Source organism: Peromyscus eremicus, chromosome 9 (genome assembly GCF_949786415.1).
Source record: "Peromyscus eremicus chromosome 9, PerEre_H2_v1, whole genome shotgun sequence".
Classification (NCBI taxonomy): Eukaryota; Metazoa; Chordata; class Mammalia; order Rodentia; family Cricetidae; genus Peromyscus; species Peromyscus eremicus.
The window spans coordinates 8,387,638-8,415,383 of NC_081425.1; positions in this window are offsets into that span (position 1 = coordinate 8,387,638).

Here is a 27,746-nt window from a genome sequence, read left to right on the forward strand (position 1 = left end):
TCAGACTATCTAACACTTCCTTCTTCACAGGCAAATATGGAGCACATACAAATATGCATGCAACACACACACACACACACACACACACACACACAGAGAAAGAGAGAGAGAGAGAGAGAGAGAGAGAGAGAGAGAGAGAGTCTATGAAAGGAAATAAATGAACAAATAAAAACAGACTAAGATGTAGCATGTAAAAAATAAAAAAAAAGGATCCATGAAAACAAGTCAAATTCAATCTAAAAATTGGGATATTGTAATAAAGCATGGAACAGGTTTCCATTTATCCATTTATATTTTAGTTGTTTTATATGTTTTGGTGAGATGGTGTATGCACTCCTGGAAATGTAAGGCTTCTTTATATAAAACTGATATGTTGCTGATAGGTGACCCATTTATACCTAGCAATAATCTATATCACATCATAGTAAAAATATAAATGATCAATAATTTTGATGCTTTTGATATGGCATATAAAGATTTTCAAAACTATCTTTACATGTAAAATAAATTACCCATTTAAAAATAGCTTAATATAATAGCTGGCATATTTACTCAGGCAAAGAGAAAAGGCAATAACACAATATTAATATTAATGTGTTTTCTGGTGTACTTGAACATAGGCTTTAACTGTTAGAACACTCATTTCTACTATTTGCAGCTCCCCTATGGTTTCATGGCATGAAAACTGAGAGATCAAACTTGCTCACTAATGCCAGTTAGTCTATAAACAAGACTCCCCAGCCTCTTCTGCAGCTTCCTTTTGCCAGAAGAAACAAATGTCTGCTGCTTTCTTGCAGCCAACTTTGAATTTTGACAAGGAGGAAAAAAGATACAAAGCCAACAAATTCCAGAAGAGGAATCTGGTCTCAACCTTAGACTACACAAGCAAGTAGTGGTGACCTGAGAGCTGATGGTAATCTTGGTTTTGATAGTCTCCCTCTGGTTTCAAAGCATAACTAAAACAGTTCACTCTTTCTCATAAACTAATACCATGAGCAAGCTACACAGATGGCCAATAATCACAGAGTGTTATACTATTTGATTTTTATTACCACTCCATCCCCATCTTGCCATTTTTTTCCTTCATGCCATTTCCTTAATGTAACAAACTGTTGCATTCTGGATTTGTGCTTGTACATTATTAATAAACACGTTCAAGACCACCATAAAGAAGTTAAACAAGTATGGTGTTAACTATAAACTTAAGAATATATTGGCAAAAATCTTTTAAGGTGCTTGCTTAATTTCAGGTACTACAGTAGGGACTTTTTATGTAGCTCTGTTTTAATTTTACAATGCTATGTACTGTTGTAATCATCTGTGCTGAGCAGGTACAGGGGCTGAGGTGGAACAAAAGGAAGGTGACTGACCAGCTGGATATACCTGCTGATGAAGGTCATTTGTTCTTCATACTCATCTTAAAAGAATAAATGTCAACTTTGTCACTCAGAGTCACCCGGAGGTATTTCAGCATTAAATATGAAAGGGAAGGAATATTGTGTCACCTAAGCATTTTATTCAATGCTTCTTATGAGTGAAATACGTATTACCACCTACAAAGTGCAGGCTAGCTGCTGCAAAGTTTCACTGTTGCATTAGAAGGAGTGGGCAGGCCAACATTAGTTTCTTTGTGGTTAGAAGGTATTCTCTTTTTAAAAGACTGAGCTGCACAGATGGAGTAGGTTCATTATCACACTGTGCAAATTCATTAGATACAGGGGCATGGAAAGTATGGTACATATACGTAAAGGAAAAGGAATGGTCTAGTTCGGCCCTATAATATCAGCCATCCACTTATGTAGATATTACATGATGTCATAGCCTTTAAAAATACACAATTAGAGAATCTGTACACTATTCAGATGGAAGTGAATGAACATGATCAGATGGATGGAAAAGAAAAACCTGTGAGGCAAATTTAAATGTGTGTGTATGGATATGTAAAATTAAGAAAGTTTCTTGACATAAGACCATACATAGCTGATAGATCACTACTTCAAGTAGACTAAAGCAGACTTTTACAGAACTACCACCATGTAAGAATAGATACGGCATGATGGGAACGACCTGTGAATTGTGAAGGAAATTTGGGTCTGATGGGACTTTGTGTGATTTACAACATGGAAAGTAAAGAAAATTCAAGGACACAAACTCATCTGTACTGAAGAGTTTCATGACCTAGGTGAGAACATAGCTGCCTGCCATCACTGGAAGCTGTTGAAGTCGGGTATTGAGACCTGCTATTCATAATCATGGAATGAGCAGACTAAGCAGCATATTATGCTCTGCTGTTCAGACCAGCAGTGTGCTTGCAGAACATTTCAACTGACTACATGCATAAGTACTTTACTTTCAGAGTACTACTGTTTTACCTCTAAAGCATATACTTCCATTTGCTTCGCAATTGTGCATCTATTGAATTTTATTTTTTAAATGTTTTCTAGTGAAGTTAAGCCAACAAACACTAGAATTTCTCTTTCATTTTCCAAGCTATTTACAATTTGATTGTCCAATACTCAAACTATTCAAACCTACATTCCAGGAAACTCTTTGGCAGGGTTAGTTGTGAGTCTCAGGTTCCAAATACCTCAATATCAATTGTCATGTGAATGTGAGAGCATTTTAACCTGAATTCATGTGGTCAAATACAAATACTCTGCTGTGGTCATATGCAATGTGGAGCTAAGGCAAACGTATTGAAAGCCATTCATGGTCAAACAGATTGTGAGACAAATATATACATACATTTACAGGTAATTTATGCAGATGTATGTGTATGTAACTTGTTGCTCAAAGATGACTTTTTTTCCTTTTTTGCCTAATTCAAAAGCCAACAATAAGGGGAATTTAAACTGCTTTAAATTGACCTGATATTCTTGTTAATGGTATATTTAGAAATTTACAACAATGTAAATATTGTAAAGTCATGACTTCTGAGAATTAGAAATAATTAAATAGAATTGTAATTGTTTTATTTATTAAATTTTGCCATTTATTTTACATACTGACCACAGTTTTTCCCTCCCTCCTCTTCTCCCTTCACCCTGCCTGACTTCTACTTCCTTCTCCATCCACTCCTCCATCTCAGTTCAGAAAGGGGCAGGTCTCCCATGGGTGTCAAGAAAGCATGGCACAAAAGAACCATTAAGTTTAGTGGATTTGACCTGCCTTCTCTCCAAAGAACATGGCTGAAATAATACCCTAGGATATTTCATTGAAAATGCAGAATATATAAAGTAAAACCTACTCTATTAACTAACTCAACATCATTGGGGGAGCCAGTAGACTTTGTATGTATCTTCCTTTGTCTGTAAACTGAAAGAAGTAGGCTTTGTAGATAACAGCAGTCCTTCACATCATAGATCTGTATCATTCCTTAGCTGTAACTATTATTTACTATTCTACCTGTTGCCTGAATTCATAAGCTAGGAGCAATTTCTGGAAGCATGGCCATTCCCATTACACAGAGGTGATAACTAGTTTAGGAGGATTTAAAATGCCTTTGACCTGGCATGCAATACTGACCACGTAAGGTTCTATGAACCTCTGCAACAGCCTTTTAAATCTCAAATGCTGTATAATTCCACATTCTGCATTATGAAAAGTAGTGACTGGAGAGGGGCATGTTTGAGGTCTTTATGAAGTGACCATGTCTTCAGAAGGAGAAGACAGGACAGGGGGTGTGTATCAGGATGACACTGTGCCCTTTAGGATTCTCTAAAAGCAGTTTGTGCAAATGTCTCAGTGCACTCAATATTAGTAATTCAAGTGCAAGTTTATTCCACAGAACAATTGCTTTTGCTTTTCAAGACAGGGTTTCCTTGTGTAGCCCTGGCTGTCCTTGTGTAGACCAGGCTGGCATTAAACTCACAGAGATCCTTCTGTCTCTGCGTCCTAAGCACTAGGATTAAAGGTGTTCACTGCCACCACCACCAGGGAACAATTGCTTTGATTGAAGGCTGTTTTATCAGGAGTATTGACCATATTATAAAGAGCACTCAGGTATGACAGTGATGTTGAGACCTTGTATAAAAAGGGGGGAAAGGTGGTCATTAGTTTAGAGTAGTCAGCTTTAGAGATATGCAGTTCCTCTGGTATCTCTGAAATTGGAACTGATGTTAAGGGAAAGTCATGAACCTACCATCCTTACAGAAAAATTCTTAAATTCTTCAAATATGACATAATGAAATGGGAAAGTTGAATCAGAGTTCTTACTCTGTCACCTGAAGTTTTATTCATTTTTCTCTCTTCTGCCCTGACAACATAAATCATCTGAGTGCACATTTAGCTCCTGTGAAATCTCAAAGATGAAGGAGAAAAGCAACTACTGCCACACATTCCTAAATCAGGGTACAAAGAGTGGGCTGGTTGGATCTCCAGCTCTCTCTTGCTCTAGAGCTCTCTCTTGCTATTGCTCATTCTCTCCTCTTTATTGGGCGATGTTGAAGTACTAATACCCTGAAGCACATCTAGCCATTTGAAAAACATTCCACAAGAGAGGAAATATCAGCATGACAAGCCATATTGAACAAGCCACCCTTGAACTCTCCTGAGGCTGGTTACCTTACTAATGCCAGCTTTGTTTCTCATCTGATCTTGCAAATTTTCAGTATCCAGTGTTTTGAACTGCATTTCAGAGGCATCTTTGATTACTTCCTTATGTTCCAATGCAAGTCTTCAGATATCATATATACTTGTCCTTGCTGATGTTAAAAACTGAATTGTTATGTTGGTGTGTGCTCCTTTTAAAGCATGTCTTTAATGTGGGAATCCCTGTGGAGTGTAAGTAACCAAGGCATCTTCTGCATGGTCTCATTTAGAGCAGAGAAGGGGAGAGAACTTATAAACGTGATTTTTATTTCACCTAACAGAAAGAAGTCCCTAAGGTCCAATTATAAGACCTGGTAGTACTTGGACAGACCGCTAAAGAAAATAGTGATTTCTGGAGATTTTTCTAATTTACTTATTCCTAATTGTATGCAATCACTCTTGGTGATGAAGAAAAATACGGAGACCATATATATTGTTGGAATTGACTTAGAACATAAAGTTCTAAGTATGTAACATAAAGTAACATAAAGTCCATACAGTCATAAAGCCACTCACAATATGTGGCCAGAATTAAATTAACGTCATATTTTCTTCAGAGAATATGGTCTATTCCACACTAGCACTGGTGTTACCACATAGCTGAGGATGACCTTGAACTTCACACCACCCTGCCTCTATTTTCCCAGCACTGAGATCATAAAAAACACTGGTCTAACAACTTCATTTTTTTATTGTTTATAGACTTTGTTGCAGAATGAATCATCTGACCATAAGCTGGAAATTGTTGGATTCCATGACAATAAATGTCTAATCTGAAAGTGAGACATTAGTTACAGAGGTTAAAAATTATAGTGAGATAATCCAACTTCACTTCCAGTATGAAATTTAAAGATTAAATTAAAACCAGATATGAAAATTACACAAAAAGATGAGATAATAGTCCTGTATGAATGTCTCAAAGTCTTCTATCCTATCCTAATATTGGCTTGAGTTACAATGTTAGTTGTTATCACAAGCAGCACACAGAACTATTTTCTTTTCTAAAATACTTTAAAAATCTTCAGTATGGAGCATATCTAAGTTTCTAGTAAGTAGGAAAAAGTGTTTAAATGATTCAATAGCTAGCTCACGTTTAAAAGACAAAAGAATTATATCACATCTGCCTGCATTAATTTAGTATAAATTATGACAAATTAGTAAGAGTGCCTGTCTGTGTCTGAAAAATTGTTCCATACATTTCATATTTGGTGTAAAACATATCCATAAACACATATACCAATGCTGTGGTCAAATACGATAGTCTGACAGGGTGACAGGGCTGTATAATTACTTTGTGCTTTCGGGTTTTTCCTGTAGACCTTCCTCAGCACTGCTCTGGCTGTGTTCTAACATGCCATCTAACACATGGAAAGGAACAAACTGATGGGGAAGATAAGCAGGTTCATGATTATAAGGAAATTGTGGTGATTGTTACAAGAAAGGGATGGAGAAAATGGTGTGTCTCATCTGTCTGTTTTCTATGTATATTATCTGCATATCTATTACCTATCTCTCATCTATCTATCTGTCTATCTATCTATCTATCTATCTGTCTGTCTATCATTTGCATATTTAAATATTTATCTATCATCTAAAAATATGTCAACTAAGTCTCACATATTTTCTATAATCTATATGTTTTCTATATCTATTACCTATCTATCACTGATCTATAATATATCATCATATTTAACTCCCAGTGCCTGATAGGTGCTCACTTTATTCCTGTATATGAAATATTTATAAATAAAATAAATTCCATGCTATTAACTTTGGTTTGTCTTTTTCTTTTTCTTCTTTTTCGAGGCAGGGTTTCTCTGTGTAGTTTTGGTGCCTGTCCTGGAACTCACTCTGTAGCCCAGGCTGGCCCTGAACTCACAGAGATGCACCTGGCTCTGCCTCTGGAGTGCTGGGATTAAAGGCATGCACCACCACTGCCTGGCGTCTTTTCCTTTCAGAGAGACATGAGTTGATGTCAGAAAATGCAAAGAATAGCTGTAAAAATATTTAGTTAATGTATTCAGAGCAGAATTTGAGGTGAGGTTTATCTGATTCCCCAAACAAATTTTTGTACTGTCTAAGGGAGGAAAATTATTTGTATAAATACAGATAGAATACAGACCTAAAAGTATTATCATAGAATTATTGAACTAGAAGTATTTCTTAAATATTTTGAAATTGAATCTCTGCATTTTGAAACAAATCATTAAACAGTTACTGGAGATTGGGTCAAAAGTACAGTAGCAGAATACACTAGATTTGATGTGATCAAATATTCTATGGGAAGTCATAAACTTTGTTCAAGCCATGTGATTATTCCTAAAAATGGGTTTTACATTTAATAAGTAAATTAATATTCATTGTTATTATTAGCTTTGACATTTTGATACTTGAATCAGAAACTAAGCATGAAAAGTCTCGCAAAAATTCTGTAGTAACATTTTAATTGTGTAGTGCAATGAATGGTGTTTTTTCTATTGCATGATTGTTTACTGACCTGATGTGATAGGTCTTACTGTGACTTTACCAATACCTTTGATATTTGCGATGTGAGAGTCCATATATTTTCTACTTTCAAACAATCTTATGCATATCTATTGAGCCAATACACTATTAAGCAAAACAGAGAAATAGAAAGCAATAGATAAAAATAAATATAACATTAAACAAGCTTTAAATGTAATTATATTATCAAAGAGTTACTAGTTAAATGGAAAATACTGAGGAAAATTCAACATGTTTATAATACTACTAATTTGATTATGGATGTAACATTTAATAGCTATTGTGAGATAATTATAAAACGTGAAGAAAGGAAAACTTGTTAAAGGAACAGAAAATTTGCTTAAAAAACTGGTTTTATTGGTTTGAATAGAGTGGTTGCCTAACTGTCTAGTCATTACATTCTAGTTCTAAAGAATTTTGGTACACCAGTATTAGCAATGGCTTTATCTTCCTTGAATCCCTCATTATGTGATGCTAATGATTTTTAACTTCCTTTTTCTTATCTAGCAAATAGCTACACAATATTAGCCCTATGCACATTGCACTAAAAATGTGCTTCATTTCCTTTCTCAGTAGTGTGCTAGTAAATATTTAATATGTGCTTGTGGGGCCACTTGGTTCATTATACTTGCCAATATCTGTGGTGTAAACATACCAGTGACTAATTCAAGTTACCAGTCAGTGGGTATAGGCATACACAATCAGCTCAGGCAGCTCTCATCTGGCCCAGGATAATGCTGCTATTGTTGCTGCTGTTGATATATAAGATAAACAGAATCTAACTGCACTGAAGTGACATACAAAGTATCTTAGTCATGGTTCTACTCTTGTGAAGAGACATCATGGCCACAGCAACACATAAAGGAAAACATTTAGCTGGGCCTTGCTTACAGATTCAGAGATTGAATCACTGTCATTCTGGCGGGGAGCATGGAGGCAAGCAGGCAGTCATGGTGATGAAGAAGTAACTGAGAGTTCTACATCCAGATCAGAAGGCAGCAGACGCTCTGGGCTTAGAAAGGGATTTTTGAAACATCAAAGCCCACCCCCAATGACACATTTCCTCTAAAAAGGCCACACCTCCTAATCCTTTTAAGTAGTGCTACTCCCCAGTAACCAAGCATTCAAATATGAGCCTGTGGGGGCCATTCTTATTCAAACCACCACACAAGTGAATATAGTTAATGAAGCCTAGGTCCTTAGGGTGATATGTAACCTGGTGCTGAGGATAGCAAAATGCCATAAACTCAGAGAGAAACAGAGAGAGGAGAGGAAAAAATACCCACCTAGAATCATCCTTGATGATGACCGAAGGGGTGTTATGTCTCAAAAGTCTATCATTTGCCATGCTTCTCTAACAAGTACTACATGCATATGATTTTCTAAGCAAGAGAAATCAGCCATAAATAATAAAGATGACACTTTTGTTATTATTATTAATTTTCTTCATTTTTATAACAGACTTTTAAAAGAGCTTTTTACCTTGAGAGGAAGGCACACAGGTATTCTACTTACTCCAATGTAGCATGAATCTTAAAGAGTCTTTATTAATAAAACAAACCCAGAGCCAAGTATTGGGGTGAACACTGGAAGATCAGAGAGACAGAACAAGCCACAGCTAACCTCACCTGGCCAACTTCTCAGCTGGTCTTGTTTCTTCAGACTGGAAGCTTCTGTGTCCTCATCTCAATGGCTCTCAGCTGAACTGTGCTGCTCAAAACCTAAAAGCTGAACCAGACAAATGCTTCTAGTTTCTGGTTCTCACACCTTATATACCTTTCTGCTTTCTACCATCACTCCCTGGGATTAAAGGCATGAGTCACCATGCTTGGCTGTATCCTTGAACAGATGGATTTCTGCCTCTGGAATGCAATGCTAGGATTAAAGGCGTGTGCTACCACTGCCTATCCTCTATGTTTAATATTGTGGCTGTTCTGTCTCTGACCCCAGATAAGTTCATTAGAGTGTACAGTATTTTGGGGAACACAATACCACCACATTATGATGGTTAAATCTACATCTGGCGCCCAACGTTCGTGGTACAAATTCATTAAAAAGCTGCTTGCCTGTGGCCTTGTGGGCCCCAGCTCAGGTCTGAGCTACAGTGGGCAAGTTGTGGTGGTGAACGCCGGTAGGATTTGCTGAAGGAGGCAGAGGCAGGAGGATCCCGAGTTTGAGGCCGGCCTAGGAGGCTTGCTAAGGAGAAGCTTCGGTCAGGACCTAGCCACAAATGGTGGCAGCAGGACTATGGAGGCAGCAGCTGCTGCTCCAAGTTGCTGGCTCCTTCTCTTCGTGTTGGTGATTGCAGTGATGCTGCTACCTGGGACAAAGGATTTACTACTGTTTGTTCAGAGAAGAATTGCCCAGATCATCGTGTTACAAGAAAGCATTGGCAAAGGTCAGTTTGGAAAAGTTTGGCAAGACAAATGGTGGGGAGAAATTGCTGTGAAGATTTTCTGTTCTAGGGAAGAACGTTCATGGTTCCGAGAGACAGACATTTATCAGACTGTGATTGCTTCAAACCACAGAGGAGGCAAAAAAAAAAAAAAAAAAAAAAAAAAAAATCTGCAGGGAACCATGACCATATGACCATGCCTAACAGTGACTTTGAAATCTTCAAAAGGATCATGGGACTCCACAAAGATGATTCCACATGGACTATGGTAAAGCCATTAAGCTGATTAACACCACCAAAACATCGACTTTGGACTACAAACTGCTCAAAACAATTTCGAGATGGCTAGCTGAGATGATCCAGCCTGACAGACTACTCGAGCAAGGACTTGAAATAAGCCCTGCACTTTCTCAATATGCAGAGACTGAACAAATGATACAGGACTTGACAATTAACCCAAAAAATTTCTTTTCAGGATTCCCTAAAGATGTCTTCACCCCCAGAAAGCAGGAAGTAATTTTAAGAAAATGACGCCCACATTCCCAAGAGGTGGGATGGGAGGTTTTTGGTCATTTAATGAGTTATGGATATTGTCATTGTTTATGACGGTTGGTTATAAGTTGTTAATTGTTAATGGTCAGGAAAAAAGCCTTCATTCGGCTCTTTTCTACATGTTGTATTTTGTCAAAATTTCTGTACTGCTTCCTTCACCATAAGTACCAGAATTGGTTGAATAAATCATTTATGCTATCTTATTAAGGCAGTTGGCTAAATAATTAAAATTTTGGATTAGAGATACAATTTTTATACAAACCCATTTCATTATTACAGCATTCATAAACTGAGCACATTTACTTATCCATACTTTAAAGGGTTTTAATTTTGAAAGACTGAGACTTATAAGGTATAAGAAATCATAACAAATAATACTTATATGTTATGTAGTATTCACGTTCCAGAATTGGTAAATTCACTTAACATATGGTAACTCATATATTCTACACAATAGACTTATAAGGTAATCATATAGGAACCTTATTTTACAGGTGAAGAAGGTTTTAGGGGACAGAAGTTATCCTCTAAGGTTCCATAGTAAATTGTAAATCTAGAGTTGCAATGTGGCAGTCTTTCCCCTGAGTCTATTATTGTAGCCATTATATTTAACCTTTCAACAGATATACATTGTATTTTACTCCCTTTCAATGCATGTATATAATCTTTGATTCATGCCACCTCTTATAGAGTAAACAAATTAATCCATTTGTCACTTCATGTGGCTTTCATCAAACAAACCATACCAATGCATGATGAATTCCTAGATTGATTGCATATTCTGGAAGGCATTAGGTATAAAGATTCTGCCTTGCCATAATACTTTAAACAGCATTGATGTTAACATTAGCATTCTCTTTAAAAAATTAATTGTGGTTGCATAGCTTAAAGAAATTAGTTTTCATAGTTATTTTCTGCTGTGAGAATGAAATCCCTGTAATACAAGAGGTACCTTAACAGTTTGTGGAAATGGTTATGAAAAAAAGTAAAAGAATAATTCCTGCCCCTGACAAACTTCATTTTATGATCACATGCATTGATGAGAAAGGGCATTAATATATTTTAAGGTTAGATGAGAGAAAAGAACCAAGTACAGCTATCTAAATGATTTCATATATTATATAATAATTTCTGTTAAATATTTAACATTGGGATAATATTCTTTTAGATTTATTTTCTAAAAAAAATTGTGCTCTCAAAACCGAGCAACAACTTTAAAACAAATCCAAAAAGCTTCTGATGCATCTTGAGGAGGCTTTCAGCTTTTAGGTTGACTTATAAAGGAGCATTGTATCTGTTGGTCCATTAAGTGGAGAAAAAAAAAAACTGACCCCCAGCTTTCTCCCACACTGAGTGATGATGAAGGTTACAATAGTTGGCATTTTGTAGAAGTTTCCAAATTGACCACATAAAAGTACCACATAAAAAAATTTACTGTTGTTTGCTATTGATGGAATAATTACCAATGGAATGCCACACAAGAGGTGACCTTTTAAACACACTGGCAATATTAACCCAGACATTAATATTTTTAAAAGGGGGGCAGTTCATAAAGTACAGCCTTTTGTAATCTATGGGAGTTTGATAATTAGTCATATTCCCTATGGCAATTTTCATCTTAAAAGTTTTCCACTCTAGTGGCAGTAAAACTTTCTTGACAAACTTTAGTCAAATCACCACATAATAGATAATCATGAATAGTCCTGTAGCAGCACTCACTAATTATAATTACTGCAGAGCTGACTCATTCACTGACAGTCTGGTAAAATTAGCACTGTCTAAATGTAGGCCCACCCACTTATGTTACTGATTTTCTCTTGTGGGAGGACACTCACTATTGGGGAATTTATCAACTATTTGAAACCAACATTTCAATGCTTTGTTGATGTTGAAATAGCTAATGTTTCCCATGAAATAATCCACTGTCCATTTGCTTTTAGGGTAAGGAAGTTTAATTACAATTTTGTTTAATGTTTTTATTCGGTGGAAGACAATTTCTCTAGCATTAATGATAGTATATTGAACATACTATGAAATCTAGCTTTAAGTATCAAAGGGCATTGTTTCTTGTTACAACATTTAAACAGAAGAAAAATATATTTTGATTGCATTTTCTTTCTAAAAATTAAATTTTCTCTGCATAACACATTCTTTCTAAGGTGGCTTAGTAAAATAATTTCATTTTTCTAGAGAACCTACAGTTCTATCTCTTTCTTTCTTTATCTCTCACTCTCTCTTTATCTGTCTATCTATCTATCTTTCTATCTATCATCTATCTATCTATCTATCTTCATCATCATCATCATCATCATCTATTTCTATCTGTATCTCTCTCTCTTCATCTCTCTCAGATAGGATCTCATTGGCTAACCCAGGTTGGCCTTGAATTCAAGATCCTTATGTTCCAACCTCTCAAAGTGCCAAGAAACAGGCCTCTGCCTCTGCACTTCAATCAAGATAAGAGACCAAAAATGTAAAGCAGACTCAAGAGAGGGAAATCCAAATTTGAATTTTTTTGAAACTAAATTCTCAGTGTTATTTTTGGTCTATACATTTTAGTTTCCTTCTTAGAATCTGCTACATGTACCAGGGAGCACTGAAGGATTCTGTCCATTTTATTGTGATGGCAACAATTAGGAGGCCTCAACACCCCTTATCTTGGGTACCTGTATAGAAAGTGATTTAGATCTTTTCCTTCAACAATGAACTACAAGCCATTCAAATGTCCTTCACAGTATATGAGGAATTTCCGAATTAGTGACTCCCATATCACTTGGCCAGTAAGGGAAGATGAAAGATGACAGGAGTGAATAAGTATGGAACTGGAGCAGGTGACAATCAGACGTCAGAAGGATGTGTTGATTTACCACTACAAAGATGAAGTGTGGTCAGCACAGAATGAAGATGCAGGTGACAGAAAGCACTTTGAGATGATAATGAGGATACTGTAGAGAGTTGAAGCTAATGGTTAAAACAACAGCACGCTAATTACGTTACCAAGAGATTAGTGAAATATGGAGACTTATGGAAAATTTGGTTTCATGTATTCTACAGCACTGAATCATCTCCAAGCAGATATTTATTGAGTTTTATTTCTTATACTTAACTAATATAGTCAGAATTGAGTTAAGCCTCTGACTTCATTTCTGAAATACCACAGTGTGACACAAAAGAAAGAATTTATACTTGAATGTGCACCATAACCTCAGACAAGTTTAATATGAAGTACATACTTTTTTTTTGGCTATGTAAGCCTCTGAAGCTTAGAGGTTCTTTATATTCCATACTATGTTCATAGACAGCATTGTTCATATGATGTTGATAATTTTTATTTACAGAATGAAAGAAACATCTTGTGATGAGTTAATAATTTACAATTAGGTAGAAATTGAACAACTTGTGGTCTTTGAGGCTGCCATTCCCTCTGCTGTCTGTGATATTTGATTCTTTGGTTAGAAATGCTTCCTCCTGCATGGTTTTTAATGTTTGTATAGTCTCACCCATTCAGAAAAATCATATCACAGTGCTGTGTCAGTACCTCTACCTCACATATCTGTATTATTGCAATTCTATATTTTCATGTATTACAGTGGTTCTCAACCTTCCTAATACTATAACCCTTTAATACAGTTCCTCATGTTGTAGTGACCTCTGACCATAAAATTATATTCATTGTTTCTTCATAACTGTAATTTTGCAACTGTTATGAATTATAATATAAATATCTAATATGCAGGATATCAGATATGTGACCCCTGTAAAGGGTTGTTCAACTCCGAAAGGGGTTGTAACCCACAGGTTGAAAAATGCTGTTCTAGAATTTGTCATAATCTGTAATGATGTTTTTTACTTGTGTGTCTTTATCTTGGAACAGAGGATTCATGGGAGCATGCTGTGTTTCCCTCTATACATAAGCATGCCATGAAGCATGTAATGAGGATTTGAGAAATTATATAAAAGAAATAAGGAGAGAAGAAGAGGCAGAGGATAGAGGAGGAGGGTGAGAAGAAGGAGGAATGATGAAAAAAGAATGAATGGAGGAAGAAAGAAAGGGAGGAAGGGAGAAAGGGAGGAAGGAAGGAAAAATAACAAAGCAGTTCAAAATAATCTTAAGATGAAAGGCAATACTCAATGTTTGATTCTCTTCTTTCCCTCTCCTTTATTACTTTCTTCCTTTCTTCTTCCCTTCCTTCATTCTGACCATGGGCTACAATGCTTATTCACACTGTACTAAATATATAATATCACCTGACAATTATGGATAAGTTAATTTTGTACACATTTGATTTGAATGAGAATGGCCCCAGACTCTTGTATTTGAATGCTCAGTCCCCAGTTAATGGAGCTGTTTGGGAAGGATTAGGAGGTGTGGCCTTGGAGGAGATATGATTCTAAGGGTGGGCTGTGTGTTTTCAAAAGCTCGAGCTAGGCCTAATTTCTTGCAATTGCTCTTGCTCTCTTGCTCTTGTTCTCTGACTGCTGCCTGTGTATCTGGATGCTGCTCTCATCCACTTCTCCATAACCATGTCTGTATGCCTGCTACCCTACTCTCTGCCATGATGATAATGGAGTAATCTTCTGGACCTGCAAACAAGCCCCCAATTAAATACTTTATTATGTAAGTTGCCTTAGTTATAGTGTCTCTTCACAGCACTAGAACAGGAATTAAGACACTATCTCTAATTTTTTGTCAATTAAATGTTATATAGCATTATAGCTGCTAAATATTGGTATCTAGTTGATCTTTGGCTGTTGGCAGCTATTAGTACTGTTACATTAACATAATGTTTTATAATGTAAACAGTCACAGTTAATTTGGAATTTTTAATTATTAATTTTATGTGTGTTTTGCCTGCATATATGTTTGACACCACATGTGTGTAGTCCCCATGGAAGCCAGAAGATCATGTAAAATGCCCTTTCAGAAAAAGGCATCATATCCTTGGGAACTAGATTTACAGAGATAATTCGGTACAAATGTGTGGGCTGGAAATTAAATCTGGGTCTTTGAGAAGAACAGCCAGTGCTCTCAACTGATGAAGCATCTCCCAGGCCCTTGGCTAAATTTTTAATAATGCAAGCTTTAGTTATTAATATATATCTCATTTGGATATGTAACTGCCAACAGAGTACCTCAGAAATAGTAAAATGAAGAGAAATGTACTTCTCAATGACATTTTTATGATTGGGTCAGTCACCTATTTTGTTACTATCTTTCTTGTGTACACATAAGAACTAGACATGCTTGCTTGGCATTGACTATACTGCACTAATTTTTCAGTCTATTAAAGGAAATTGCACATTAAACTAAATAGAAATCAAATCCCTCTAAATGCCAATAGCAGTTTGGCAAATGACATTCCTAATGAGTTTGATTTGACAAAATAGATATACTGCATTTGTGAATAAACTTGAAAGAATTTAGGGACAGGTATCAGATATCCAGAAAATGATTTTGTTTTAGACAAGTTCTTATTCTGCAAGCCAAAATAACATTAAACTAGTAATCTTCATGACTCTGACTCTTGAATGCTAGGATTATAGGCATGTGCCACCACACCATACAAAATTATCACAATGCTTTCAATTCAGTGCACTATAAGTTATTTAATTCTAAATGAAAAAAGAAGAAAACACTGAGTGAACCTAGTCAGTCATAAGTAATTTTAAATTTCAGAAATATAACAAATTGTGTGTATTCTATAGATATTATATGCTTTATGCTGCAATATCAAACTACAAGCAAGATATGTCCTCTGGTGCCATAGTGGTATATCTGTGTTAGGGTAACTACCACTTTCAGATTGGACTTGATATCTTCTCCACAGAAAGGAATCTCATGCATGCTACTGTAATTTTGCTTAAAGCTCATGGCTTAGAAGGTTATAGGACACAGATGAAACATGCTATTATTATTTTGCTGAATGACCACGATGTCAAGGTGTGCTCTAAAGTATTTATACTTATATCTGTTGACCTGGGATGCTTTTGGCCTTGGTCAAAGAATCTGATACAATGGGCAACAGTCAACAGAGAGACACACACAACTGCTGTGGAATAATCCTTCTGCACACTGTGTGAATATAACTCACTATGATTGGTTTAATAAACAATCTGACTGGCCAATAGCTGAACAGGATAAAGTTAGGTGGGAGAGCAAAACTGAGAATTGTGGGATGAGGAAGGGTGGCATCAGGAATCATCAGATAGATGCAGAGGGGACAGAAGATGAGCATGCCATGCCAATAAGGGTACCACCATGTGGCAGAAGGTAAATAAGGAATATGGGTTAACTTAAAATGTAAAAGCTAGTTAGTAATAAGCCTGAGCTATTGGCCAAGCATTTACAATTAATATAATTTTCTGTGTGGTAAATTGGAAGCAGCTCCTAAGATGGGAAATCTCAGTCTACAAATAACTTGCAAAAATACTTAAAATAAGAGATGGAATACTCAGCCCTAGATGAGACATATACCCCAAAGCTTGGGGAATATCATGAAAGATAAATTAGAAAGAATGCAATAGTTGGAAGATGTGGATGAGTACTGTGAAACTCTGCATTTTAGATATTACAAAACTAGTGTATTTTTGAACCATAGCAGCTTGCTTACCTGTACAAGACCAGCATAAGACCACATCTGCCATAATTCTGGCATAGATGGGATAGATGATCATCCCTTGTTGTGGAATAATGTTTTTGTACACTGGTTTAATAAAACACTGATTGGCCAGTAGCCAGGCAGGAAGTATTGTTGGGATAAGCAGGCAAGGTGGGAAGAGGAAGGTTGAGTGAGGAGGTGCAGTCCAAGGAACAACATGTAATGGCACACAGGTAACGCCACAGAACACGTGGTGAAATATAGATTAACAGAAATGGGCTGGGTTTAAGTGTAAGAGCAAGTTAGTGGTAGGCCTGAGCTATTGGCCAAGCAATTTTAATTAATACAATCCTCTGTGTGTTTACTTGGGTCTGAGCAGCTGTGGACCGGGTGGGACACAGCAAAACTTTCAGCTACAGTCCCTTACTGAGAAGCTAATAGTAGTTGATAGCTGCTGGGGGAGGGAGAATAACTCTTCTTTGAGGATGTGGCCACTGGTAGATTAACCATACTCCAGTGGGTGAGACCAAACACATGCATATATGGACAACACTAATAAGCTTAATATGCCATAAAAAACAAAGGCATGAAATTGGGAAGAGGACCTGTTGAGAAGGATATGTGGGGAATATTGGAAGAGAAAAATAGGACATAATCATATTTTATTGTATTCAAGTATGGAATTCTTAACAATAAAAAAATTAAGAAAGGAAAGGGAATAAGTTCATGTATATTCTATAGATACTGCTATACTTTTAAATTTATAGTTACCAGGCATATGTATTAATAAAAGCACACTTTTTTCTTATGGTAGCTATTGAGTAAATTTCCAAATCATCAAATTTACCTAATCCTTGTATTGGAAGACATTGCTGCTTGTTCAGAGATTACAGTCTTCCAATAGCATGGTAACTTATCTCATTACTCAGCAACATGGGGCTCCCTCCCTTCAGCAGAACTTCCTGCCTTCACTTACCCTTATCTGGAGAATGTCCCTGGATCTGGAGGACCGACCCCTTATCTGAAAGCTATCTCTAAACAAAATGTCTGGCTTTTCTTTAGTTTGAACCCTGGCACAGATTCCTTCTAGAAGTCTCCCTTGCTTCACATATGATAACTAAGACATGTGGTAGGAGCCTTATGTGTGCCACTTAAGGCAAATTAGGGTTTGTCCCCAGGCTCCCCAATCCTGTACATTATTTATACTCTGGAATAAAGTTGAGTTGATTCTCCAAAATCTGTCTCCCAGAGGGCTGTCTCCATTCATGCTCATATGGCTCATACAAGGCTTTCTACCACCACGACTACCTCTTGTCTTCTCAACCTGGTGGCCAACAGGCCAAGAGGGAAAGAGGACACCAACATCACTGTATTTGTTTTCAGAATTCCAACTATCCAAAAAAATCTGTAATGATGAGACTTTTTCTGAGGTATTATTTTTATTGTCTTGCACCAGAATCTGTGACGTTAGGGCCACTTCATGCCCTTTTGTTCATCTGTGCCATTTAGTTAAGGAATAAATGTCTTTAGTCACAGAGGCCTCTGCCTTTATTGTCACAAACTTTCAATACTTCCAATGTAAAAGTGTGTGTTATTGGAAATTGAAGCCAAGGCTTTGTACCTGATAGTCAAACACCTCACCAAATAGCTCAGATGGGTCTTGGACTCACCACCCTTCTGAATATCTGGGTTTCAAGGCATGTATCATCAGGTTTGTGCACCACATTCATTTTAAATGACAATATGTTCTCTAATGTTAACTGTCAGTTCCCTTTTTTTGCACTAAATTTTCAAACACAAGAAATACATTGATATACATTATAAAATAATATAGTTTCAAAACTTACATTTTATTAACCAATATATTGCTCGAGAAGCAGGAATATTTTTGAAATGAAATAATTTCATCGTAGATTGAGTCAGAGTTTGATATTCTGATTGAATATATTTACATAGTTTTCTTTCTGCTTACTAGCACTCTGTGCTCCATGGCTATTATTGAATACTCTCATAAGCAGTATGCTACCAATGTGTTTTTTTATATGGAGAGGGCAACCTTTTCAAAGTGGTTATAATATTAAATTAAGATTCTAAAGTAAGTGTCAAGTATCACAGCTGGAAAGCCCCTCTGCCTTTGCCACCAATAGACATTGCTATCAATACCAAGATTTATGAATTAGCTGTAGGGAAAGTCTCAGAATAAACAAAGCATCAGCACTTGGGGCAAGCATCTTGAAGACATTTAGGTAATAGGATGTGACAATATTAAATGAAACACAACTTACAGCATATAGTTTGAGCTAAGCCACAATAGCAGGTGATTAATAAACAAGCCACTGACAGAATTTTAAAATAATAAGGATTTTGAATAGGAAATCTGACATGATGATATAATAACTATGTTTCAAAATGTTTAATTCAAAGGAAACTATATTGAAAAAAAAAAGCTAACATTACTGTCTTCTTACCACTATGTTAATCAATTTAGCTATAGTAGAGATTAAAATTTTATAGCTTGGTGGCATAAAGATTAGTTAACTCTTCACTGACAACATTCAGCTGGAAATGCTCTGATTTTGAATTTGTTGCAAAATAGGTTATCTTCAGTACAGAAAGTAACTTACCCATATTTGTAAGCATTCTAAAATACTTGGTGCAAGTATTTCTAGAAATAACACATGAATTACTGTTCTATTTTGTGAATTTTTCATTCATAACTTAACCTGAATGATTTACTGAGAGGTAAGTTGATTCTGAGCCAATTGATAAAGAAGCCTTTTATTTGTATACTTGGCACTAGGCCGTTGAGCTAAGACAACTCCATATGTTCTAGTAAAATATACTTTCTGATGCTTCACATGACCCGAGATGGTGTGTGGTGATATTTTATTTGTGCTGAAATGTGGTGATATTTTATTTGTGCATTAATAAATAAAGCTTGTCTGGAGATCGGGGTGGGGGGGAAGGCCAGCCATTTTAAGTAAACAAAGAAGTCAGGCAGCACACACCCTTAATCCCTTGGCAGGCAAGATCTCTGTGTGTTCAAAGCTACACTAGGGAATAGAGACAAGCATAATGACACATGCCTTTAATCCCAGTACCAACCATAGAGACCTAGAGGTCTGTACAGGCAGTCAGACAGTGACAAAGCTGTGTAGGAATAGAAAGTGAGGTAGCTGGGCTAAGAGCCAATGAGAGGGCAGAAAAGTAAGGCATATAAGCCTTGGTAGACAGGAAGTCACGCTCCTTGGAAGATGTGGAGTTGGTGAGGTGAAGTTAGCTGGTAGCTTTCCATATTTCCATGATATCTCTAAGTCTTTAACCCAAATTCCTGGCTCCTTGTTATTTATTTAATAAGAACATTTAGAAATTCATCTACAATGGTAGTGGGCAACATGTATTTCGCATATGGAATTTAAATTAATGATTAATATCAAAGTACCATGCTAGTTCACGAAGTTCTCCCAGCTTATGTGCAGACTGGATACATATTCGCCATCCACGGGTTTGAACAAGAATGGCTCCCATATTTGAAAGCTTAGTAACCAGGGAATGGAACTATTTGATAGGATTAGAAGGATTAGGAGGTGTGGCTTTGCTGAAGTAGGAGTGTCACTGGAGTTTGGCTTTAAGGTTTCAAAAGCTCTGGCCAGTCCTAATCTCTCTCTCTCTCTCTCTCTCTCTCTCTCTCTCTCTCTCTCTCTCTCTCTCTCTCAAGACATAGCTCACATCTATTGCTCCAGTGCCATGCATACAGTCTGTGCTCCATGCTATGATAAGAAACTAACTTTCTGAAGCTGTAAACAAGCCGTTAATTAGATGCTTCCTTTCATAAGGGTTTCCTTGATCATGGAGTCTCTTCCTAACGATAGAACACTGACTAAGGCAATGACTCACGATCTGCTTTCCATTGGTCATTAGGATGAGCATCAAGACATGGTGTTGGAATTAATTTTTCATATATTAGTGAATAATAATGGTTACTCCATAATACAGACAATTTCATGTTTTCTCTTAATGACAAGAATTAGAGTGACTTTTTGAGAATTCTTCTATATCTGGAAACACTAAAGGAATAATTTGTTATAATATCAAATCAGCAACAAATCTTAGTGAAATATTACCTTGTAAGACTGACTTCTGCCTAACAATCCACAGTTAAGAAAACACTATGAAAAAACTTGAAGCATTCATTGTGAAGCATATTTAAAATAAAATGTACAATACCATAGCAATTGTCATAGTCTTACAAAATAAGACAGTTACTTGAATTTCAGCAAAACCTCCAGAAAAACATTTGTTGTTGTATGCACGTTCATCATCAACTATGACAGCAACGTGCACTTTGAGAGCTATGGTAGACATTTAGGCATTGATTTATCTCCTCAAAAAATAATCAGAAGATTCTACAGTTCATATTAATAAACATGCCACATAATGGAGCCTTCAGGCCTCATTAACATAAATATTTTTCAGTGTTACTTTTCTAAGAAAACATTGCTTAATTTAGTCAATCCAAATGTACAGTAAGTCAAAAAATTTAATCTTTGTCCTGAAGGCTGAGGCAGAGCCTTCTTAATTCTACCGGATTCTAGAAAACAACCCTGTGCTCTGGGAAGACAAGAGGCAGAGAGCAGTGCATGCCAGTGTGTCAGATAAGAGCCAGCAGAACAGAGACAGAGAAGTAAGACTTTCCAGGCTTCATGCAAGACACAGAGGGTTATGGAAGGGTTGACTTATCAGGGGAATGGTGTCCTTTACTGCGACTGAAGAACTGTTTGCCAGAGAGAAAACAGAGGGGCTGTCAGGTGAAATCTGTCTTAGCTGGGGCTGGTAGAGTAACAAATTCATTTTGGATTTCTTCTGATAAGAGTGAGTGCTGTGGGATGTATGGCAAATGTGTTGCTAATTAATCAATAAAACACTGATTGGCCGTTGGCTAGGCAGGAAGTATAGGCGGGGCAAGGAGGAGAATAAAGCTGGGAAGTGGAAGGCTGAGTGAGAGAGACACTGCCAGCCGCCACGATGAGAAACAGCTTGTGAAGATGCCGGTAAGCCACGAGCAATGTGGCAAGGTATAGATTAAAGGAAATGGATTAATTTAAGCTATAAGAACAGTTAGCAAGAAGCCTGCCACGGCCATACAGTTTGAAAGCAACATAAGTCTCTGTGTTTACTTGGTCGGGTCTGAGTGGCTGTGGGACTGGCAGGTGAAAGAGATTTGTCCTGACTGTGGGCCAGGCAGGAAAACTCAAGCAACAAGTGAGAGTGTCAATTACAAACAAACAAAAAAGTCTGTGTCATGGTCAGTCTAAAAACATACATTATACAGACTGAGTAGGTTTTATTTATATATTTAAGAATGTATATGTTATATATATATATATATATATATATACATGCATGTATGTAACAACAGTTAATGGGAAAAGAGGCTATAAATTTGAAAGAGAGCAAGGAAAGGTATATGGGGGTTTTGGAGAAAGAAAAGGGAAGAGAGAAATGATGTAATCATATTGTAATCTCAAAAGACAAAATATCAATAAAAATTTTAAAAAGTAATAAAAAGTCTCCCTCAATAACAGAAAAAAGTATCTATTAATGAAAAAATGTGGGAACAGAGAACAATAAGAAGAACTCTAAAATGACTCCAAGTATCTACCCATCCTATTAAACACAAGGTAGACAGAACAACGACCTATACCTAATGCACCTACCAAAATTATCTATACTAGATTTCCCTTAGTATAAGAATATGTTATTTTTGCTGAGCGGTGGTGGCACACACCTTTAATCCCAGCACTTGGCAGGCAGAAGCAGGTGGATCTCTGTGAGTTTGAGGCCAGCCTGGGCTACAGAGTAAGTTCCAGGGAAGGTGCAAAGCTAAACAGAGAAATCCTTTCTCAAAAAACAAAACAAAAAAAAAACAAAAACAAAAACAAAACAAAACAAAACAAAACAAAAAAAGAGTATGTTATTTTCTATGGCATTGGGAACTTTGAAAGTAGCATTTTTGTGATGATTTAATAGAAACATGGGGTCTTTCTGAGATGATTACAGAACCAGAAGGGTATATAACTCTGTGTGTGTGTGTGTGTGTGTGTGTGTGTGTGTGTGTGTGTGTGTGTGTATGAGAGAGAGAGAGAGAGAGAGAGAGAGAGAGAGAGAGAGAGAGAGAGAGAGAGAGAGAATATGATAAAGAATATGAGACAGCTAGAAAGAGAGGAAGGCAGAGGATGGAGAGAGAGGGGGAAGAGGAAGGGCAGAGGTAACAAAAGGGGAGAAAGAAAGGCAAGAAAAGAGATACAGAGAAGAGAGAGACAAAAAGAGACCAATCAGGCCCAAGACTCAAGGGGATGGACTGCCTTCTGGGTACTCCAGAGGGAGGGCAATGCTACCTGATTTTTGGACAGCTGATTCCCAGAGTGGGAAGCTCACAAATTTGTGTGTATGGCACTGGGTTTGTAGTCAGTTGTTACAACAGTGATAAGAAATTTGCATAGCTTGCCAGTTCCTTTTGGAACATAGCAGAAATGTAAAAATGACTGAGAACTTTATCAAGAAAGTAGGCAATTACAGGTCACAATCAGCCGGCTGTCATCTTGATGGGAAACTGACAGGAGACTAATACTTGAGAAAACTCCGAAGCAGAACCATGCTTGATTAGATCTAATCCTGGAACTGTACCTCAGATGTGTGAGCTAACAGATAGATACAAGGAAGAGTAGCGACCAAATGAAAATGCTTAGGCAAGAAGTCGTGAGGATGTTCCTGAGAGAAGACTAGAAAAGAAGGTAGGAAGCATGCAGAGGGATCCAGGGAGAGCTGAGGCACGAGCTGCCCATGCTTAGAAATTTGGTTATTTGCCTGCAATGTGACTTTTAAGAAGACACTATATTATCAGTGGCTTTTCTACTTTAATACAGAAAAATGTGTTAGGAGACAGACCTGTTGATAAAATATGCCCCAATTGACTCCCACTTGCTGTACTCGAAGTGAGAACCAGCTGCAAAGAATTGTTCTTCAGTGACTTAAATGCCAGAAAGTCTTTATTTCTCGATCCCAGTTTGAACGGGTTTGCTTCCTTTCCCACTTCCTTCCTTGTTATTTGAGGAAAATTACACTTCATGTTTTTCATTCTCTTTTGTGAAATGCCATTGCTTCCCAAAATGGTTTGGCTGCATTTAATGGGGAAGCTGATTAAAGAGCGGTTTTGTTTGTCACACATTGTAATATAAAAAAACACCACAGCTGCAGGACACCACCGCAAACGAATAGCATCACTCAGTTCATAGCCTTCTAACACTGTGGCTCGTTAAAACCCCAGTGGGAAAATTGCTAGGTACTTCATTTTCGACATAAAGGAATAGAAGACACCCGAAGCGTGTGCCCAGTGTCTTTTCAGGCTGAAGAAATCTGTCACACTTCACAAAAGAGAAAAGTTAATTTTTCTACGTTTGTGACTATAAGACAGTGGGGGAACTCCATTTTAAGTAATTTTTTAGTATACATAAAAATCACATCAATTAAAATTCTTCCTAGAGACTAGGAATTCTCTTCCAAAAGAAATAGTGACTTCGTTTATTCATGTAAATTAAAATAATTTAAACATATTTTTTCCTTCGGAAGAAAAGAAAAATATCCATGTGATGACTCTTTCATTTAATAACATAATTTATATCTTCTTTGTAGTAAATTGATTAGTCACAGTCTTCATTAAAAAGATTACTGAAAGGATTGCACAATCCTGAGAAATACATAATTTAGGTGTGGAGTTCTGTGTCATCAGTTCATCAATATAGAATAGGAACATAAACAGTAGTGGTCAGGAGGTCAGGAATGGTGATCCAGCTTGGACCTCTGAGAGAGTGAAGAACAGTATGCTGTTAGATTATTCAGTCAAAGTCTTTCACATCTAAATAACTACCTGGAAAATAAATTGTTTTCAATGCTCCAACAATTAAAAAATAATGATACTTAAATCAGCCTTATGAAATGTTCAGAACATTTTCAGTTACACAGGAAACAGAGAATTTCATGAGATGGCATGAGATATTTGTAACGTGAGGGCTGTTACAGATATAACAGGCTTATCCTTTGAAGAAGAGAAGGCCTAAGACAGTCATAGGAACATGGGAACCATTTACCCATTTTTCTCTTCAAAATAATATTTGTGAATTTTGTTCTACCAATCAAAGCCACTGTAGTCATTGGCTTCACCTAAAAAAGCAATCTCAATGGAAGAAATTCTTCTTTCCATTACCAAATTATTTTTAGCAATTCATCAAAAGAGTGAAGTCTAACTTCAGAAATAAAATTTGATCATGTTCATCAAGGAGAAATGCTCATAAAATTTTAACCAATCTAGGAAACAACAAAAAATGAAGGAGTACTTCTCCAGTACTACAGCTTCGGAAGCAGTGCTTAGCCTTGCTCTTAGAAAATTCAGTCCTCAAGGGAAAGGATCCAGGTGAAATTCAAAGTATTCCACTAACACAGTCATGCACATAAAGCCTTTGAAGACATTTGTGTTTCACTATGAAAAAATTGGTTATTTGAATTTATTTATTTTTAAGTAAGAATTTTTTATTCATTTTACATACCAAAAATCCCCCTCTTCCTTCCTCCTGCCCCTCCAGCCTCCCCCTTCCAACCCACCCCTCATTCCCTCCTACAAGAAGGTAAGGCCTCTCATGGGGAGGTACATTTAGTAGAGGCAAGTCCAAGCCCCTCCCCCTGCCTCAAGGCTGTGTGAAGTGTCCCATCATAGAAGTGGGCTCCAAAAGATCTGCTCATGCACCAGGGATGGATTCTGATCCTACTGCCAGGGGACCCCTTAAGCAGATCTGGACTATTATTTGAATTTATGAATATATTAGTTATTACTATTATTTTCTGTAATTAATATCAGAAATAATAGCACAGTTTAGAAACTATTTTTTCTGTTTTTTTTTTTTTTTTTTGGTTTTTCGAGACAGGGTTTCTCTGTGTAGCTTTGAGCCTTTCCTGGAACTCACTTGGTAGCTCAGACTGGCCTCGAACTCACAGAGATCCGCCTGCCTCTGCCTCCCGAGTGCTGGGATTAAAGGTGTGCGCCACCACCGCCCGGCTCGAAACTATTTTTTTTTTATTATCCATCTATTTATTTTACATCCCAGCGGCAGCTCCCCACTCCATCCATCCCTCCTAGTCCCCCTCCTCCATCCCCTCCAGCATCCTCTTCTTCCCTCTCCGTCCAGGAAAGGACACACAGTGGCTTTATTCTTAACACTTTATTTCAAATAAGAAAAAAATGTCGGTAATTAGAAAAATAATACAGCATTATGAAATTCTGGTAACACTGAGCTTTAACAATACAGCTATTGTTTGTCTTCTATTTTGGAAGAAATTTTAGCACATGCTTTCTGGGAAGAAAAGATGAAAGTACACAAAAGTATCAACATTTTTTCGTAAATAAATGTTTGAGTTGATCTGATCTGTATTTGGCAGGGGGTATATTATCCAAAGAAAAAATCCTAATAATAGCCTAAAATAATTTTGAATTAAATTAATTACAAATTATTATTGAGTGCCTATCATGGACCACCAAGGTCTATAGGAAATCCAGGAGAGAGCAGCTGTGTTCCATGGGTAAAATTTAAAATGTCTAAATAAACAAGAAGAGTCATGACAGGTGGTAATTATGGATATAGAGAAAAGTAAAACAGGGTCTGTCTGATTGAAGATGGTGCGGGATTACTAAAGTGAACTAGAAGACTGGAGGCATCCATCCTCAGGTGAGATTTGAGCACAAGTACTACGATAATGTCAAGGGGAATAACCTGATCAATATACATAGCAAACTATGTCAACACTCTGTGGTTAGTGTGTGTTCTAGTCCTGGGCCCACAGGGGGATCAGTGGAGGGGAGACAGTATCAGTGAGATGAGCTGAAGTGGGGCTTTCTGTATGTCCTGCGAGGCAAAATGAGAAGATACTGGAAATATCTGAGTAGAGAGTTATCATGACTCCCATCATAATAGCATCATAAGAGAAGTGAGTTCGAATTGTAGGATTATCTCTGAGAACAGTAATAAGACATGCACACGTGAAACCAGACAACCTTTGTGAGACTTGGAATGAGAAACGATGGTGACTGAAGTGATGATCAAATAATGAAGGATTGTGGGTAAAAAAAAGTGACAAGTATATCTTTAAGTCTCAGTGTCAGCTGCTAGAAACAAGGGCACCAAGAAATTTGAAGGCAAATGGATAGAACTAGAAAAAAAGATCCCAAGTGAGATAACCCAGACCGATAATGACAAACATGATATGTACTCACTCATAAGTGGATATTAGCTGTGAAACAAAAGATAACTATTCTACAATCCACAGACCCAGAGAGACTAGGTAACAAGGAGAGTTCATGGGGGGACACCTAGATCTCCCTGGAAAGGGGGAATAGTAGATTTTTGTGAGTGGACTTAGGGCAGGTGAGGATGGGAACATGAGCGATCAGGTTGGGGGGTACAGAGGGGGAGAATGCTGAGGGAGATTGCTAGGGGCATATTGAGGTTGGGTGGAAGCCTCGCACAGGGGTATCTTCCAGGAGTCAATGAGGAGGATCCTAGCTTAGACTCCTAGCAATAGTGTCAGTAGCCTGAACTGGCCATCTCCTGTGACCAGATTGATGCCTGGCCCAAATGTCATCAGAGAGGTGTCAACCAGCAACTGATGGAGGCAGATGCAGACCCACAGCCAAACATTAGGTGGAGTTCATGAATCCTGCAGAGGGGAGAAGAAAGGAGTGTAGGAGCCAGAAAGGTGAAGGACACCAAGGGAAGGCTCACACGATCAGCTAACCTGGGCTCATAGAGGCTTACAGAAACTGAATGGACAACCAGGGAGCCTGCATGAGACTAATCTAGGCACTCTGCATATATGTTACAGTTGTGAAGCTTAGTCCTTTTATGGGACTAAGAACAAGAACATTGGCTCTCTCCATCTCTGACTCTTTTACTGGCTTTTGGGACCCTATTCCTCATACTGGGTGGCCTTGCTCAGCCTTAACACATGGGGCGGTATTTAGTCTTATGCAACTTAATATGCCATGTTTTATTGATACT